This window comes from Rhopalosiphum maidis, chromosome 1 (genome assembly GCF_003676215.2).
Source record: "Rhopalosiphum maidis isolate BTI-1 chromosome 1, ASM367621v3, whole genome shotgun sequence".
Classification (NCBI taxonomy): domain Eukaryota; kingdom Metazoa; phylum Arthropoda; class Insecta; order Hemiptera; family Aphididae; genus Rhopalosiphum; species Rhopalosiphum maidis.
Genome location: NC_040877.1, coordinates 14,469,728 through 14,483,784, shown reverse-complemented (window position 1 = coordinate 14,483,784; position 14,057 = coordinate 14,469,728). Strand labels below are relative to the sequence as shown.

At 27.6% G+C, this 14,057-nt stretch overlaps 1 protein-coding gene across 9 annotated transcripts in view; it reads right to left on the bottom strand.

The window, feature by feature from the left end:
- The window catches only part of LOC113549443 (polypyrimidine tract-binding protein 2), a 175,638-nt gene that overhangs the window by 97,661 nt on the left and 63,920 nt on the right, over nucleotides 1-14,057 (bottom strand). The gene's annotated exons all lie outside the window — the stretch shown is intronic.

The window sequence follows — 14,057 nt, the reverse complement described above, 5'->3', positions numbered from 1 at the left end:
TATACTAGTAACTTACATCATCCAAACGCATTAGTTATACATATTTTATGATGTTTGACAAAAATAAAATACTTATTGTCGTCTACATTATCTATTGTAAAACAAGTTGAATAATAATACTTTTATCTGCTATTCAAATCGAAAATTAGTTTATTTATCACGGATATTTTAAAAACGAACGTCAATGTTCGCAAAGTATATTTTATCATTTAAGTTCAATAATGTAATAACGTATAAACAATACTACATCGATTTTGTGTGGATGAGGCGCAACAGATAGGCAAATAAAGAGCACTAGTGCGATGCACACTAGATGTCCGAGAAAAAAATTATAACATATAATATATAAGACTACAAGATGATTCATTACATTTTAAGTTTTTTGACGTAATCAAGCAATGATGAATAAATGACAAATATCTAATTAACACTCAAAAAAATATATATATTACGGTTGGTTGGCATTTTCAGAGAAATGTATTTTGTCGCGATCAAATGTCATCGGTTTTTTTTTCTTAAGCAGAGGTAAACGATCAAGACCGTTATTACGCGTAAACCGGTTTTTAGATCTATTACGACCTAACTAATTATATTTAAAAATATCATAAGTTTATACTAATGACGATTTATCGCATCGATAGTTATATATAGTTGGATTCAGAAAATCACAAAAAAAATCAATCAAATTCTACGACTGAACCCTTCATATTTTTTACGGTACGTTCGAAGTTTTAAATTATTCGAGTTTTAATTCCAACTATATTGGCCGAATACATTAATGAATATTTTACGAAGAAAACCATAAGTCTAAGCTTTTGGTTAATATCTTACGCTCGTTGTCCATAATATCTCCATATACAGTATACTATATAATAGATAACCGTATGTATATATAAAAAGAAAAACACGATAAGCGTTTAAAAATTAATCGCTACAAAATGCGTTTCCATTGTACGGTTCCGTAATTAAAATTAAAATTGTGTAATTAAAATTGTACAAGTATACCGACTCTAACGAAGTCTCAAAGTACGAAGACGAACAAAAGGCTATTAACCACAGAATATTTATTTTGAAATTTGTATTCGGCATTAAATTATTAAAAAGGTAATGAATTTTTGTCAGATCCTTTCAAACATTGCAAAAATACAAAACAAAAAAAAAACTAAAAATAAAGAGTTCAATAAAAACAATGAACTAAACTTGCAACTACAGTCAGTATCATCTCATCCAAAATCGACGAACTGTAATAATCAAATCTCACAATAATCTCCTCTTCCACTTCCTATGAACTTCAGTATAACCGATATAGGCCTATAACCTAACCTAACATGAACCAAACGATTATGGGTGCAATATCCTAGATATAGAGCGGGCATACGTATAAACAGTGACGAAACCATGGCACGCGTACCAAAAGTGGCATGTTAACAACATTTTAATAGTATGCAAAAATATTTTTATTTCATTCATTATTCTTGAATTTAATGAAAAAAAAACGGTAAAAAAATGTATTTTATTATTTGAAAAAAAATAAAGATACCAATTATAAAAGTTTAAAACTCACTGCTTCCAGACTAATATTTTGTATTTATAAAAAGTGGTTCATTCCAAATAATTTTCAATGTTTACATATATAATGTATACATATAAATAAAAGTTTATTTTCATTTTTCAATTATTTCAAATCAAAAGAGTAGAATAATATACATTGTTAGAAGAAAAAAATGCTGCTCATATTACATTATAATTTATAATATACTAAACATACAAAGCTCATATTAAACAATTTTAGTAAAAACATTTGAAACTCCCATCACTCTAAGAAAAATTTGTTATAAGTAGGTACTAAAATTAACATATTACAAGCACGAGCATATTTTTAAAAAATCTGATTACACGATTTTAACACATGACCCCCAAAAAAATGTAAACCCCGAGTAATACTGGTAATAAATTCGAATCAGAGTTGGTTCTACTAATTGTCTTACTTATTTTAACCTTATGAAAAAGAAAATTATAACTAGCAATTAATTCTACAACTTATAATGGTTAATCCTTCTACTCCTGATAGACTGATAGTTATCTCTTAATGTTTATAATAGTTATTGTTTTAAGTATTATACTACAATTATTCCAACTACATAATATAGACTCGATTAATTACACTACCTATTTTCAATTATACAATTATTATGACATTTTATTAACCTGTGATTATGATTAAGCTAACCATTTATACCAAGCAGTTATATCAACTTTTACTTTTTTTCATACTGAGATTATTAACAAACCCAGACTTAGGTATCGTAAATAAAATTCTCGTATGTTGATATTCATGTTTTGGGCCTACTGTTTAAAAATAAAGTATGCAATAAAAATATTTTCGACGAATATTGTGAAATTCTCAAGGGAGATTATATGATGGTACAGATGCGCATAAAAACATTACAAAATTTAAATATTCATTTTTGGTGTGATGTACAAAAATGTTTCAGTGGAAAAAGGTATCATTATCCATGTTATGGGAAAGATAATTGCAGATGGAAGATAAAATAAATACTTTTTTGGCGGAAACGAGTTATACCACCACAAACCGATTTTTTACATGCTGTTTTTTTCGATTGTCTCAACGGGCCAATACACAGTGAGTAGGTTTAAAAACACATTTCACGAAATCTCCTTCATTGTAAATCCCCGAAATTGACCAAGATTGTATACTAAGAACACGCGTACAACCGTGTTTTCCAGTCCATTAGACCTCGTGAACTCAGAACCGTCTGGTATACGCAAGACAGCACGGGGATCGAGGTTTTTTCTTTATTCATTTCCCCTACCCATGCTTTTATTTTTAAACTTATCGACACCCGGGTGCATGTTCAGGAAAGGTACATCTTAGGCGGGCTGCAGAGGTATATAAACTATAAACAATCCGTTAATCATCCGTAAGTTAAACCAACTAAATCGCCTGATTGTGGTTGTTACGTGATCAATTACCAAAGCATCTGAGAGCAAAAACAACGAATAAAAACATTTTGGTGGAATAAATAAATAACCATCGGTATTATTATATATTTTAATTCCGGACGTGTGACAAGCAACGCGCGCTCCAAGAAAGGCCGAGAACGCTTGCGCGCATGCTCGCACACGCACACACACACACACACACACACACGTCGTAAGACATCCTTCCGTAGATCTAATTAAAAATCCGTAATCCCGACCAACCCTACCCACGCCCTATTCCAATGGTTTCCTCCCGTCGGACCAGAGCATTGTACTCCCGTTCAATTTTTTTTCCTTTTAATTAAGCGCCGTCTACCCTCCCATGTCGACGACTATAAACCACCGCGATTTCCTCTATTACTTACTGCACAATACGCGATACCGTTGTATTGTCGTCGCTGCCGAGTAACAAGTATATACCCTCTCCGCACACGTTTCCTTCTAAAATAGGAATTTCCACCTGTTGACAAAAAATACAAAAGACGATGGGCGCGATAAATGTAATTAACTCGAAAGAGATGAGAATACCGTTGCGTTGTTCTCAAAGACATTGTCTCGCCGCCGTCATCACCGGTATGCTGTAGCGGCGGAGTCCCCGAGGACCTAATGGATATTGGCCATGGGCGGGAAAATTGCACCCCCTGTATTGTGCACGTCGGATATATAAAGTAAATTGAGTCTAAGAGGCCGCCTGTGCTGCAGCTTATATCCTTAGACGACAAGACGACATTGTCATATAAAAGAAAATTCACGGCGGAAAATGGAGGTGGCAATAAGGTTGCTAGGATTGCACGAAAGTCTCACAGATTCGTTTAAGTAGAAAAAATATCGAAAGACCTCGTCCTCTGTAATGATAAACGCTACGTGAAAAACAACGAGGTATACCCCTTTTTATCCGGAGGTAAAACGTTTAAGCCATAATCGAGAGTAAAATACGAGTTTGTGTATCGTCTTTCGAATTGCACGCCGCAATGTCTTAGTACCTACTTCACGCGGGCGATATGGCGTAATTTCAGCGACAAGTGTATATTACGTATACTTACAAGGGACGATAAAATTATGTGTTTAATTTTCCCACGCGTCATACATAAATAAAACAATAAATAGAAATATATATATACGTATATAAGCGCAGATGGAAACATACATATTTATGTATTGTACATTTCGGAAGTATTAAAAAATACCCAGCCACATACCTACTTAAAATTAAATATGAATACTGCTCGGAACGAAAAGGACGACGAGTTTATGTTATTCGTTTACTCGTCTAAAAGGAATTTCGTGAGTAACTCGTTGAACGTAATTTTAATTATACAAACTATATCTGTGTATTACGAAGTAAAAGTATATACGTCTATAAATACACAATGATCATTAAAACAAACATTTTCTTTAATTCAGATCAACGTCGTCGTCTTTATATTTTTTGTTAAAAACAATTATGAATCGTATAATATATTATACTGCAGTGTGTTGTAAGAATATGATTACTTTAAATATATAAAACCATACAGTAATCAATTCGAAGTATAGTAGAGTGTCGCCACAAACTTAATGATAAATTTCAAATAATTGCACAATCGTTATGTCAACAAAATTTTACTATTTATACGAATTATTGTTTGGATAAAAAGCTGACGTTGGAATTCGAAATAATCATTAGGTCATGGATTATTAGGTTTTTATGCACGAACGAACATATTGACAGTTAAAAATTAATTCACTCAAGTATACATATAGTACTAAACTGTGCTATATAGTTATTCCACATTGGAATAAATTATACGAAAGAATTTGCATAAATCACACAACACTAATTAAATTATTTAATAGTACCTAATATTGTATTTTTTATGATGATAAGCCGTGTAGAGGTACTCTACTCTAGCCAAACTACAATTGTACATTTAATCGACTAGCATATATAGAATTTTATTATTTTTTTTTTCTTATAATATTTAATGAGAAAAAAAAAAGGAAGTAAAAAAAGCTTGAATATTTAAAATAAACTTACGTTGTTTAAGTTAATCAACATTAAATTGTTTAAAACGTCCATTATACTTTTTGCTTACTGTGTGTTTCATTCTGCATAATAAAATATAAAAACGTAATTTCTAAACGCCACATAGGTGGTCACTGTTAAATTTTTAGGAATAAATCAACAACAAAATATGAGTAACAACCAAATAGTTGTAGCTTACATAAGTTAGAAAGATAAAAAGAAACTGTACCCATGCATTTCAAACGTGTTTTGTTTTTTTTTATTTGAAGTCTAGGCATAACAGTATTTTTACATGCGTATATGTATTATATTTTAAACAATATACAAATGTTGCAGTTTTGAATGCCTACATCAATCATTGTAGAAATGTCGTGTCTTATTTTTTTTTGATTCGTTTGACATATCTTAGACATTTCCTAATTTTTTCCCTTACACAAAATTCGTTTATAGCATACAAATATATTGTAAATAAATATATACTTATATATAAATTGAAAACTTTGTTTTTATTAAAATTGACAGAAAATATGTCAAAACGTCATTCAAATATTTTCCAATGGACTGCTACATTGAATAAATTAATAGAATTGTACATAACAGGAACTTTATACAAAATTCGTCATTCTTTTAAAAGGACTCCAGTAAATTATCGAAAAAATACTTATAATTATGAAAATTACAAGGATAAACCCGATGTTGCATTTTGTAATGCAATGTTTTAAAATATTTAAAATCTTCCACGATCTCCATCACTTTACCATAATTCACAGGCTTCAAACAAAGTACATCCATTTTATATTCTCTATTTGACAATAAGTGAAAACATTTTATTTATTTCAATCATATAATATACGTATAAAACGATAAAGACTAATCGTTATCTCAACATTAGGGTGTTTTAACTAATATTTGGTTCAGAAGTGTAACTATTTAAATTATATCATGAAGTGTATATATTGCATTTAATTTAGTAATACAACATACATAATACAGTTTGTAATTATACGTATTGTTTTTTTTTTTTTTTTTTTTTTTTTTATAAGGTTTTGAGTCATATTATGTTAAAAATCGAGTATTCAAAATTTCAAGTATTATAAAAACGTTCAAGTATTCGAAATTGACTCAAGAATTTTTCAAAGCTGACTACTTTTACATCTTTATTACGACTATGATAAATAACAAAAAATGATAATTTTGGTTAGCCATATCTAGTCACTTTATTATGTTTGTGGTCACAACTATAGAAAATTACTTCTTTAAAAACTACCAAGCTATTTCAATAATAGATTATAATATAATATAATAAACTAGATTGATAACTAATGAATCGATATTCCCCCCCTTTATCCAATGCCAGAACTATTGTCAATTATCACTGTATTATTTCACGAATCTAGTGTGTAAACAGAAGAATTTATTATAAATATAAATAATAAGTAATAACTAATATCAACGGCGTTTTGGCCTCAATTGTTGATTTTAATTAAATATATAGGTGCGTAGGATAGTTAACAACCTAGTTTATTATAAATAAATCTGTTGTTCAAATATAAAAATTATTTAACATTTAGTGATTTTCCGTATTTGACAAGATATAGGGCACGATTATATTTAAAATGTACCATAATATCACAAAAAACAATTATACACTTCAGCTAATTTGAATTTTAAAACAATAGTTAAGATTAATTTTTTTAAATTTTTTGTCTACAAAATAATCTATTTATTTTTTTTTAAATATTAAAAATCATTTTAAAAACAAACTAATTTTATACTATACAAATTTTACTTTAATGTTTTAAAATCAAAATCAATTGAATCACTTCAGTGTATCATATACAATCCGATACACCAAGAATTATATGCAAATTATAAGTATTTATGATTCAAATATTTATTAGAATAGAACAATTTTAAAGTAATTCTTCTACTTTAATTTTAATCAATTAACATAAAAAAAAGCATAGGATCTACTTTTGATACAATTGTTTTAAGCTAATTACACGGCAATTATTACATTAGTTTGTGATAAGATATATAAAACAAATACTGAAGACAATTTATCATTTGAATAAAATAATAATATCGTCACCAGCAATAGAGTTTATACATTAATATATTATTATGACTATAGTATTAAACAAATAAAAATATTTTTGTCTAGAAGATTTGTAATTGTGCCACAACTCGACAACGGTCAAGCGTATCAAACGGTCAAATCGGTTTATCGCGAAGGTCTTGTCATTTAATGTTTAGTTCCTTACTTGAAATGTTCTTATTTCTCGTTTTTCGATAATGTTTGCTCATTCTTGCATTTTCCAAATAAACCTTTATAGATTACGTGGCGTTGCTGATAATTTTCGAAATGTAGTCAAGAGAACGGTGTTATACGCTAGGGTTGCAGACAGATTCGATAAAACGATGTCATTTCTATGATGTGTAAAGTATATAAACGCTCAATTTCGGCGAGAACGAAAGAAAAAGGGATCAAAAATGCGGTAATGTATTCTTTTCTGCAGCACCGCGAAAACCGATTAGTTTCCGCACAACGAGACGTTTTACTACGCGCGTCGTTCCGCTTGTTGAATTCGACTTTCCCAGTGATCAAAATCTTCAAGGGACCCACGCGAATGAATGTCTGGTAGAAAACCTCATTAAGAAAGCAGATATTTTATTTTCATTTTTACTTGTCGAATCCAAAAACAGTTTTTTTTTAAATATTTACAATGCGTGAATGCATATACATACAAACCAGGAATAACTTATCGTTGTATTCAAGAGATTTATTATTCGCAGAATACCTAACCACGGATTAACGCGCCTCGAATAAAATGCCAATTTAAAAAAATATATTACGAAAGAGGACACCCGCTGTACAGCGATTTGTTTACAGTCACCGACTATCATAAATAATATTCTAGTATTCACACACAATTTATGCTAAATGCCAAATTAACGTTACACTATCGCAGTATTACAATATACACAAATATTCAATATTAATTCTATTAATTATGATACATTCTTGTTTTAATTAAAACAAAGCCGACTCTAAATTTGATAACAATTGTATTAGCTATAATTGTAAATGACAGTTTTATATTTGCAGTTGAAAACAAAATATAAGTATTGTACATACTGTCAGAGTTAAAAACTATACGTACGGAACGTAACGTTACATAACGTTACTATACCTACTGGCTACTGAACACTTGCCATAAGGGTTATTTATATTCTCTAGTGATTTTATTACATTAATAAAATAACATATTAAATATATTATACAGTACTGCAGTATTTTTATTCTTTATAACTTTATAAGTAACTTTAAATGTTTTAATAAAATAAAGATAAATATAATACATATATATTAATATATATAAATATTGTATAAATTTTTTATACATTATAAAATATGCATATTATTTTAATTTGTCAATGCGAGTCTTTGATGAGCTAAACGATTAAGTGCGTTATCTGCAAACATTTTCTGATCGCATCTATATACGCGTGTAAGTAAACAAAAACTACATAATACATTGCTTCCTCTTAAAAACAATCCAATACTATAGAATTTATTCAATAAATATTTAGAATATTTATGAAAAACAATGATGAAAAAATTACAAATATAATAATAATGAGTCGCTATTATAATTTATAAACAGTGTTATAATCGAGATAAACCAGAATCTAATTAGTATCAACTTGTATGTTGTTTTTTTATAACTTCGTAGAAGAAATAATAAATCCGCTAATCATGTATTTTACTATAATATAAGCAATATCTACTCATGCATACACATATATGTGTATATTTTTAACATAATAACATGGTACCTATCTTCAAAAGTTTTCAATATTTTTCTAATTTTAAGTTATTTCTTTTTTAACAAATCGTCATAACAGATGAGCCATCGGACTTTTCATTTTTGGTAAATTTGTGTTCAATAATAATTGGATATTTGTTTCCAAAAACAAAATTACTTTTAAACTGTTATTATTGTAATCAATAGCACTTGTCCACAAAAAAAAATACAAATAAAAAATATTATTTATTTATACTGCTATTGCTTATCTTTAAACACAGAACAATACTTTAAATGAGAATAATAACAAACGTAATCTTGATAAATGTTTATTCAAAATATTTTTATTTATTTGATAATATTTTTAAATGTTATTTAAAAAAAAGTTATTTTACGCAGTTTTGCATTTTTAAATTTTAAAGTGCGTGCTTTTGCATATTTAACAATAGTTTTTGTGCATTCAATTTACGGGCTTGATCACTACTACACTATACACAATACCTACAAAAACTTAAGAAAAATCAAACATATACATTCATTATTTCATCGTACAAATCAACTACACACAGCTGCAGGTATACTACCAGACTGATAAATTACGTGATTACATTTTACTCACGGGTCAAAATTAAAATAAAAACACGTATATATATATACATACATATATTATATATTTCGTTATATCGCCAGTTTAGTCTTGTAGACCATAAAACAAGGAACATAATATCCGAAAGGTTTTTTTTTAATATAAAATGCGTACGTTACTATATGTATATATTGTCGTCTCAGCGGCGCCTTATAATATGTTACTATACACATTATACTACGTAGCGCAAACTAAGAAGAGCATTGGGAAAAAATTTTTCAGCCTAAAGAAAACAAAAACCGAGCATATATATATATATATATATTATATCGCTACTGTTAATGCAACAGAGTCAAAATAAAAAAATGCATGCGAACAGTTAACAAAAGACTTAAAATTCTTAGCTGACGTATAACAAAGGTTGACGGTAAACTAGAAATATGCTTTGGAATTGTTTGTTCGTAAATTCACAAACAGAAAAGTTAGCAGAGTTTTTGTTCCCTAGTTGCATTTAAGTACCCGGCAAAACTACATTTAGTGAGAATTTGTTATTATTATATTTACTGTTTACGTTTTCTACTGTTTGTCATCGTTGCATCATAATATGTGTGTACCAACTAAAATGTTTTAAATAATAAATATTACAAAATAGAAAATTATATTAATTCCACTCAAAAACTTCAGGTTAAGACAATACATTAAATAAAAAAGTATTATATCTAAGAAAAACTTGTATTTTACACAACTTAATCATAGTAGTTAAAATGATGCACATATTTTTTATATTTTTTATCATAAAAAAACATAATATAATAAATAAAACTAAAAAAATTTTCCAGAAACACATTAAAATAAAGAAAAAAGCTTATCGACAATGGCAAACACTAAAAAGGACATAACTTTGTAGTCTGTGCATTATCAATACAAATTTGGATCAAGTACCTATGGATGTATGCCAGTAAATTAAAGTTGAATAGACAACGAACAGTCGCCGTTATACTTTCTAACTACAATTTCACGGCAATTACATAAATATATCCGCGTGCATTATGTACATGAAATGGTTTTTGACTTTTTGTAATGCATTAAGTACGTTAAATACGTATACATTATTGTAGATAATAGCAGTATAAAATGAGAACAACAATTTTTAGTAAGACTTGTAAATTTGTGATGATAAGGTGGTAATCGAACTCACTCGAAAAATTAAAATAGAAGGAATTTCATTTTCTAAAGTCATGCATTACATGTTTAGAATTTATGAATAAATAATGACCGGTAAATAAAGTTAAGTTGTATACTACACATAAATAATATAGAAAAATTTCCTTAGAACAAAATGCAAAAAAAAAGCCAACATCAACATCTTTGAAAATTAAGCTATAACGGACCACAGTGTATATATACCAGGAAGTAGTTTGAATTCAACCGTAAAAGAAAAATGATATAAACCGTATATATACGCGTATATTACGACGTTATATTATAGTTTCCTGAGATACAGTTTCCGATTTATTTTATAATCAATTTTCATTATTAATATCGAAATAAAAACTTTTTTATAGGATTTAGGGGTTTTAAATGTGCGAGAATACGATGAAAAAATGGTTCACGCAAAAGTCCACCGGGGGATTTTTTTTTTTTACATTATTTTTACGATTATTATATTATTACTGCTGGTTTTTACGAGTTGTGCTACTTGTGCCATGAATAAACTACAGCGTAGCGAGCTGGACCAACAGGAAAAAAATGTTAAAAACGAGACGAAAATTATATTAAATTAGATTCTTATAGTTTTCCTATGGGGTTATTACTCGTACAATGACTAGTGTCTGAAGAAAAAGTTTGCCAGGAACTCCGTCAAAAACACGTATCATTGTTCCTAAATAAATTCATGACGTATTAAACTAATATAGACCTAGTGTAATTATATTTTTTAATTAATTTAATTATTATTTTTCAAAACGATATTGAAATAAGACCCAATTTTATTTTTTTAATTTAGTAATATAATTAATATGTAATTGTCAGTGTTTTAAAACGTTTAACAAACAAAATGAGCAAAACGCTTCAGTGATTATGTAAATAAGTAAAAGATATATTATTTTAATTTAACTTAAGAAAATCAACAAAATTAGCGTATACTAAAAAAGACATAATACTTTTCAAACTTAATAATATGACATAAATTAATGCAAATTTATAATATAATCCAGCAAAATATAATAGTGTTTAAGCTCATAGAGTTATAATATTAAAATGGGTATAATTTTAATGTAAATAATACAAAACGCAAGTTAATAATTTTTTTTTTTTTAATGTATTATAAATAATACAATTAAATTGTATTGTTTAATTATCATGATCATTATAATAACATTCCTTGATTTTTTTACTGTTCTTAAAAATTATTTTTTGAAATGTGTTCACGCCTATTATTTCTAAGAAAAGTCATGTTACCATAAAATATATATTTATACAAGCCTAACATTATGTTATAATATAACACAATCATCATAATTCACCATAGAAAAAAACTTTATATTTTACATGAATCGAAAATAGGGATCCCATTTAAATTTTAAAGTTGATCCTTCAACCTTTTTCAGAAAGGTTAAAAATGCATAAAGTTAAAACTAAACTAAATTATTTTGCAAAATAAAATGTTTATAAAATACATTTTTCTTTAAATATTGTATGTATTTATTTTGTTCAAATAACACTGAACACTACCTATATAATATATATGTCCTTTAATAATAATAAAAGCTTTAATAACGCTAAAATATAAAACTAATTATTAATTACCAATGAAGTAAAAAATAATAAAATAAAACTACTTGTAGAATAAAACAAATTATAACAGATTCAGTTAAAAACAAATATAAAGTCTAAAATAATACTAAAATAATATTTAATAATAATGTAAGACTTATTTTATATACCTATGTAATTAATAAACTAACTTCTGCTATAATTGATAGGTTTGAAATTCGAAATTCATATTAATTTGCCGGTGTTATTATATATTACACTAATAGAAGTAGTAAGTTAAATTTTTATTTGAGTATGATCAGTAATCAATTAGAATTAGAATCCTAAGACGAACTTGGTGGTAGGTTATACAGAAATTTCAAAGTTATACAGTATATATATATATATATATACTGTATATAGACTACCAGCAGAAATGACTTCTCCTAACTCCCATATTAATCATAATACATGAATGATCACCTCGTGTTCCAAAAAAACAAACAATATAAAACTGTGAAAAACTTTGATGTAATAATATATGCAAGTTAAACTGCAAAACAAAAATAAAAGTATCCACCTAATAAAATAAGTACAAGCATACCACGACTGTCGACGTTTATAAAACGCATCCCAACCACAGCATTAATTATATTATAACACGAATTACTAGTCAATCGAAAGAATCGAAAACCACAAAATAAAATACTAAAATCCGTGTATGAGAAACAATCTAAACAAACTTCTGAGGTAATAAACTGTTGGTAAAATATAAATACTTTGTCCCGCTTTTTGAAATTAGAGTGTTTCAAAGATTTCCTTTCATAAATAACCTATACTATAAAATTACCAACATTAATTCGACAATTTCTAAAACAAAAATTAACGAGAGACAAATCAGTTTTACATAAAATTATTTACATTATTTGACTATCTATAGTAATCTTGTAAACTTATAATATATAACCAAACTTAATGCAAAATAGTTTTTGCTTCAGACGAAATGTATCATTTTCAAATACAATGTCACATATCACAACACACATGTGCAATTTACCGTCTAGATTATAAAAATTAAACTCAAAACCGTAAAAACCTACAATGCATGCTGTATTATGCTAGGTATACCTGCTATGTATTTTTTAAATTCTAAATTAGCTATAGAACTATTAAATAAATGGTACCTTATTCAAAACAACATACAATAAGATTTTTTAACCATGACTGTCATCAAACATAGTTTTAAAAAAAATCTCATACGTATAAACAATTACAGTTTTAATGAGTAAATTATTTTTTGAATTAGTATCAGTAATTGTGTTGTAGATTTCAACGGGAGAAAAAATAACAAGAACACAGACAACAATAGACGCTTGGTTCGTCAGCGGTGCGCAACTATGAACACAAATCACAGGGAGAAAAACATTTCTTATATATTATATGATAAACTCACAATTTCTATTACAATAGATTCCATAGAACATCAAAATAAAGCACCAAGAATAAATTAAATCGCAACAAAAAAAAAAACGTAATTAAACTTTTACGAGCATGGTAAAAAGTTTTAATCGTCATAGCCTAACTGTTAGCCGCTAACACATCATATATCATTAATATTTAATACGCACAAAATCTTAAAGCCTGTCAAAATTCTCTATGTTTATTTGTATGACCAAAATACGTGATCCATTCGATGTCGCATTAAGTATACCTACTTTAGTTTAGTTTGATTTAATAAAGTATAAGCGAAATTTCATAGGTTAATAGTATCTAACGACTAACGATTGTAGGTATAACATACGAAGATTTCATAAACAATACCTGAAATTTGTATATTATAAACCATATATTATATAACTATGTCTTCAAAGTAATCTAGTAATATTTTAATGTCCATATA